The sequence below is a fragment of the Caretta caretta genome, chromosome 8 (assembly GCF_965140235.1).
Source record: "Caretta caretta isolate rCarCar2 chromosome 8, rCarCar1.hap1, whole genome shotgun sequence".
Classification (NCBI taxonomy): Eukaryota; Metazoa; Chordata; order Testudines; family Cheloniidae; genus Caretta; species Caretta caretta.
The window spans coordinates 58,857,298-58,864,064 of record NC_134213.1 but is presented as its reverse complement, the minus strand read 5'-3'; the positions used below and the strand labels follow the sequence as shown (position 1 = coordinate 58,864,064).

General features: G+C 38.8%; 1 long non-coding RNA gene across 1 annotated transcript; it reads right to left on the bottom strand.

Annotated features, from left to right (window-relative positions):
• Positions 1 to 324: 324 nt before the first annotated feature.
• LOC125641007 (uncharacterized) lies at positions 325 to 6,014 on the bottom strand. The gene is made up of 3 exons (XR_012669789.1): positions 5,861 to 6,014; positions 4,766 to 5,131; positions 325 to 441 (listed from the first exon to the last, which is right to left on the bottom strand). It is a non-coding gene; the product is annotated as an uncharacterized LOC125641007 (long non-coding RNA).
• Between the last annotated feature and the right edge of the window lie 753 nt (positions 6,015 to 6,767).

Genomic DNA, 6,767 nt, shown 5'->3' with positions numbered 1-6,767 from the left:
AAGGAATGGAATAAAAGATAGTATGAAGGCTAGAGTGGGAGAAGGAAATGAAGGAGAAAGCTATGAGGCTGATATTGCTGGTGGAGCAATGGGAGAAAGATAAGTTACACTAAGAAACAAGAACAGCAATAGAGGCCCTGATTCAGTGAGGAACTTAAGTGTGTGACTAATCCAAAGTCAGTTATTACTCTATTATTATTTTTAATTATTTTTATGAAAAATGCATAACCAAGATATCCCCCCAGAAACACTCCAAAATAAATAAAACAAAAAACATACACCCAATCAATAAGCAAGCACATTTAATTTAATACAAACATTTTGCTGAGCTCTTGTAGAAGGAATGCTTCTTTATGCTTCTGTTTTCTCTCTTCGTCCATTTTAAAGTTTGACGCAGGAAAGGACTAGTACATGACCATATGATCAGTATCATCTTTCATCCTGCAACATAAAGTTCTATTTTATGAAAATTCTACACTGAAAAATCACTTGGAAAGTGACAATAATTCCATGTATATTATCTACCTATCATGTCTATAGCTTTATTATTATTGTTATTATTGTCTTGTTTTGTATGCTACTAAAGCAAATAGCCTCTCTATCTTACTGTTCCATTAAATCTTTTAGTTTTGGAGGCCACATATTAGTACCATATGTCTACACTCTTATCTTTTAGTTATTAAGTGCTGTAGGACATTGACTGGGATCATTGATTTTTCTATGTGCAAGTTCTAATTGCTTATTTCCTGCACCAGTTGGCATAATTATTCAGTAATGATTTCCTTTCTTCCCCCCCCCCCCCCCCAAAGTGGAGTATGTTATGGTTTGGCTTCAGAGAGAAGCTGAAAGCAAGCCCCACAAAATAAAGAATGATTCCATAGAATCTTTATTAAATTATACCTATTTTTCAATTTGGGCCATCATAAAAGCAATATAATCTGCTGCTATATCATAATGTAATAAAATGATCATATGAAAAGTCAAGAGTTCCTATTCTTTATATCCAAAATGTGCAACCACTCATCATAAAGGCATAGATATCATTTCAACTGTGTTTGAGACTTCTCAAAGATTTCAAAATGAAAACACAATCATTTTAATATATCAATCCTGGATATACCAACCAAAGGGAATTAAATATAACTCAGACACACCATTCACCAGTGGTCAAGGAAGCATAAATATTGCAATGTATGGTAGCACTTATTTTAATACACTGAGGACTGTTTATAAAATGTAGGATGACCTCTCAAGAAAAAGGTCTAATGCAAGATTAGAATACCTGCCCTCCCATAACCCCCTATGGCAAAAAAGGGGGAAATATTTGAATATGTAAGTTAATATTAGGCATAGGTCCCTGCATGGAATTTGAAATATTTCAATTATCAAAAGTATTTTGGGGCCTGGAGGGTTCAGAGAACAATTTTTAGTTTGTGAAATTTTCCCCGACCCTTTTTTTTTAAATCCCAACTCCCCAGGGCGATTCAGTTTATTAATTATTATTAGTTTAAAAGAAATGGAAGTCTGAGCTATGCAGTAGGAACAGAAATATCCCCTTCCCCCCTGTCACCAGAGGACAGGCTTGTAGACAGACAAATAGATACACAAGCTCAGATTTGCATTTTATGAAGCTACTGGGGGTAATACAGGAGTACCTGGGAGCAGAGCTTGTTCCAGAATTCAGTGGGAGCTGAGGGCAGACAGCGCTTTTGAAAAACTGGCCAAACGTTCTTGGCAGTCTAATTGTAGGCACTCATTAAAAAAATATAAAAATCTCATTTGCAATGTCAGATTCAGCATCTCACCATTCTGGAACCACTAACAAAAAATAAATTCACACGTTTATAAATAGTTTCTTTAAACAGGGGCCTCTTGCCCCACTTAATGTTATCGAACAACTCACCTTTGCTTTTTTCTAATTATTTCTAGCACATTCTTTAATGGGCTGATTCTCAACCGATGTAAATTGACAGCTTCATGGGCCAATATTCTTCACCATGCCTGCTTTCTTGGGAGCTGCTGTGGCGCAGTAAAAATTATAGAGCAATTTTCTACATCAAGAGGCTATTTAAGTAGTTGTGTAGCTATGTCAGCATTCTATCTACCTTCAGGAATTGCTCCTGAGCTCACAACACATCGTTATTTCTTTCCTTTGCATTACCTGGGACATGTAAATCAAGAGGCCGAGCTGTATGAACGGTTGTGACTTCGATCTATACAGTGCTTCCAGACAAGGCAGTATTTTTTCAGTGTGATATGCACTACTTCTTTAATCCGTGACTAGTTGGTTTATCCTATGAGCACTTACGGTTGCTTTGTGTGTTTTTTGAGTGACATGCTTTTTCTAATCTCCATTCACCTCAGGGTATGTCTGTACTGCAGTAAAAGACCCTCGGCACAGCTATGGATGGTCTGGGTCAGCTGATGGTCTCCTGGGGCTTGGGAAGCAAGGCTATAAAATTGCAGTGTAGATGTTTGGGCTTGGGCTGGAACCTGGATTCAGACTTCAAAAGTGGGGAGGGTCTCAGAACCCTTACTCTAGCCTGAGTCTGAACATCTATGCTGCTATTTTTAGCTTGGCAGTCTAGCCTGTGAGTTCGAGTCAGCTGACCCAAGCTCTGACCCTTGGTGCTGCAGGCTTTTCATTCCAGTGGAGCCATAAACTAAGAGACCACACAGCTGCTATGCTACTTGAGACCTATTCGTCAAAGAGCCCTGTCTGCTTATTAAACTGCTGATCTTGATCTCAGCTACCAAATATTTTAGCAGAAACATGATTATATTCAATGCCTGATGCTTCTTTCTTATGGAGATGCGTTAGCATTGCTCCATAGTTAAAGCTCCCTGGAGTTTGCTACTTTAGTCCTGATTCAGCAAAGAACTTAAGCATGGGCTCAGAAAAGAATCTCATGCTTAAGATATAATGAATTTCAGTTCAGCAAGATATTTAAGCATGGGCCTGACTTAAAGAACATATGTGCCTCTGTGACTTCTTATGTGCTTAAATGCCTTGCTGAATTGAGTCTTAAGTGCTTTGCTGAATAAGGATGAACCTAAGCATGTGCTTAAGTGTTTTAGTGTATCAGGGCCTTAAAGAGTATAGCAAGTTCCTTAATTAAACAGAGAAGTCACAGAAATTATTCTCAAAGATGGACAAATTTTATAGTTTTACACAGCTACTATAGAAATCTAAAAGATTGAAAAATCACTCCTTTTTAAAATTTTCCCACAGATTCTATTGTAAGGTCCCACTTAAATAACAGTTTCAAAAGTCACAAACTTTAAATTTCACCAAAAGTTTCAGGGACAGAAAAAACATCTATCAGGGATGGTCTAGATAATACTTATTCCTGCCATGAGAGCAGGGGACTGGACTAGATGACCTCTCGAGGTCCCTTCCAGTCCTAGGATTCTGTTCTATGAACAACAAGATTATTATTTTTGTGGGGGTGGGGGAATGTAAACTTCCACACCATTTTTTGGTTTCTTTTTCAAAACTGTTGTATTTTTCACCAGAGAGAGAGAGAGAGAGAGAGAGAGCGCGTGTGTGTGTGAAGGGTGGTCAAACAGATTAACATATCTTCATGGAAAACTTCTGTGCCTTAGCATCCCTACCCAACCCCCCTCTGATTTCTTACTACAGCCTTCTGCACCCGTTAACATGCCTCTGTGCCCATGATGTTACACGGAGGTGAGGATGGGATGAATGTTAAAGTTGCTTTAATTAGCAATTTCCTTGATTTTTTTTTAAATGATTTCATGGTAGAAAATGCACTTGAACAACCTTAAATTAAGCTCCCACAACTAAGGTTTTTTTTGTGTGTGGGAATCAGACAAACTTATCTCCCTGGTCAGATGTGTATTTCTTGTTCATCCTTCCCATGTATTCCCATGTAGATTTCTACAAATTAATAATAAACAATATTCCCATGTAGATTTCTACAAATTAATTTGGAATCCCAGTTAACAACTATTACCTGCAATGTTTCTTCTTCATATTAACAATGAGTGTAGTATGTTTAGTTTCTATTCTTCCCTTTAGTAGACTACTGTTCATTCCCACAATTTCTAGAACAATAAGAGAATTGGGGGTGGAGGGAAGAATCAAAACAGATGTGTTATTTCATTTGAGGTTTACAAGCACCAAATCTTAATTATTTCTTGTTTTTGAGAATAATTAATTGTTTTAAGCCCCATTAGAATATATCTAATCATTTTTCTGTCTTCTGTCCTCATTAATTCTCCAGCGTTCCCATATACACTAAAGTGCATGTGTGCTGATGGTAGGAACAGACAGCTGTTGTTATTATTCAAAGGTCTATTAAAAATGTACCAGAAAAGAATATGAAATGAACAGACTAGCTTCACTAATGTAGAAGACCTTCTCTGTAAGTTTCATAAAATGTAATGCTCATTAAAAGTTTTTAGAAGGACTTCTGTAAGCTAGAAACAAGCACCGTAAATGCAGGCATTTTAGGAACTCCCCTACACAGTTCTGCCTTTGCACCTCAGGCCTAGTCGATCACAGTCACCCCATCTTTATGGTAACTTCTGCTGCATAATATCAATGGACCAAATCCTCACATCCCTCATAGACTTCCATAGCACTGTCTCCTGCTGTTTCTAGTCCCAGAGGCATGCCTTCCATGGTTTTATGATGGATGAAGGGGATGGAATGGCTGAGATAGGGGCAAGGAGGCATTGTTCTGCCTCTCATTCCGTGGACTTTACCTGAAAATTGTAGTATAGACCCAGGCTTTATTACCTTTCTTGTAAAGCCATTTCAGGATTCCAACGGACTGTGCAGCCAGGATGATTCCTCAATAGTGTGGCTGCAATGCAGATGAGGGTACTGACATTCCAGAGCTGGAACAGACACACAGGGTCTCCAGGCAGCTGCTCCCCATTGAGCCTAGGATGGGCAAGTGGGATACACCTCTTTTTCCACAGAGAAGTAAACCTGGTCCCTGGGAGTATAATCTTGAGGAACCTCAGTGAGGGAAAGCCCGTGGAGATTTCCTCCGACAACTTTTAACACAGCAGGAGGATGATCTAGCCCAATATGAGGACATCAATAGCTGTCAAATCTCCTCAAGTCAGATCTCATTTGTCATTTACCTGTACATTATGGCTACACAGAAAAAAAGTATATTCTTAATTCAGTTTAGCTAACCTGCATTAGCTAACTTTTGTTATAACAGCAATTTCTTAGCATTTAACTGAAGGCAAAACATGAGAGTTACAATATTACCTGAAAATAAAACACTTATTCTGTGCTTGGCAACCAGTCAAAATTCAGGCTTTACAAAGCTACTTTATCCTGTCCCTTTGGCCTGTGAGTTCTGCGCTGCACCTCTAAGCAGAGACAAGTAATCATGACCAAATGGACAGATATTTTATACATAGTTACTTCCCTGTTTTCTCTTTTATACAGTACCAGAAATATTGTGTTACAAGCTCCAGTGATTTTTCATATGTATAATACGATGGCCATCACTTTCACGATTCAGGGCAACTGAACACCTGTATTCTATGGTCTACCAAAGGAACCCACTTTTAGGCTTCTGGCTCCCCAGCTGTCACCTCTATTGGGTGGAAATCCCTTTCTCTTTCCCTTATGGATGGGGTTGCTCCAGTTCCCTGCTTACACTGTGTTATTCCCAACAAGCCAGACTGCCTAAACTGGCTAGAGTCTGTGCTTCTTGCTTTCTCCTCAGAAGCTATAAACAGTATAATTGCCCACAGATATAAGTTAAAATACAGCTCTTTCTAAGCCAGCACATTTATTCTTAAAGCAAAAGCATTAGACAGAAAACATTAAAAATAATAAAAGAATGTATACACATGCTAATAAACTTACCAGAGTTTACCCTCCACTCCTACAAGGGCTTCAAACCCCACCAAAGCTGTTTTCTGTTTTTACAAATTCAAAACTAGCACACCCATGCTTAGGTTAATATTTCCTTTGTACAGCGTGGGCCTTTCATCTTCAGGTTCCGGGAACAGATCATCAGTAGACAAGGATTCCCTCCTCAGGGCTTAGCTTCAAAAGACTGGTCTTTTGTATAACCAGAGGTAGGAATTTTCATTTACCTCCCACTAGAGATTGCCCAGGCAAACAACTTAACAAGTTTTGTCCAAAATTCCATTCCGGCTGATTGTTCAGTGTTGTCCTTTGAAGTTCATAACACTTTCTGGGGCAGAGGGGGTGGTCACAATATAGACTCCAAAGATACTTACACTTAATTCAATCAGGCTTTTCAAGGCTATTGCAGGAAATTGCCATCAAATCAGTTGCAAGTGCCCAGCTCTGCCCCCACATTCACTTCATTAGGAGAATTTCAGACTGGGCAAAGTGACCTGCTGATAAGAATGAGATATGCAGAAATTGTGGGGGAAACAAAAATTTTTGTTCCTGAGATCTTTGTATTGGTGCAGATGTAAACTTCATATTATTCATTGGTTATCTATTGGGAGAAAGCTGTGCCAGAAATTCAAACACCTATTTCCCTGGACAAAGCCTTCAAATGGATTTATAAATTGCTGTGCATGAACTGCCTCAGCATGGGGGTGTTGGACTAGATGACCTCTTGGGGTCCCTTCCCTCCTGATGGTTGTATGATTCTAGTCTATAATTAGTTTTTAATATTTGGCTTTCCTTCCCTTTTCTTACTGGATGGTTCTGGAGTAGCAGAGCACAGGAATTGATTAACAAAGCATAAACAATATTGAGGTGTGTGGGGATGAGGTCATTCTGTTTTTTTCAA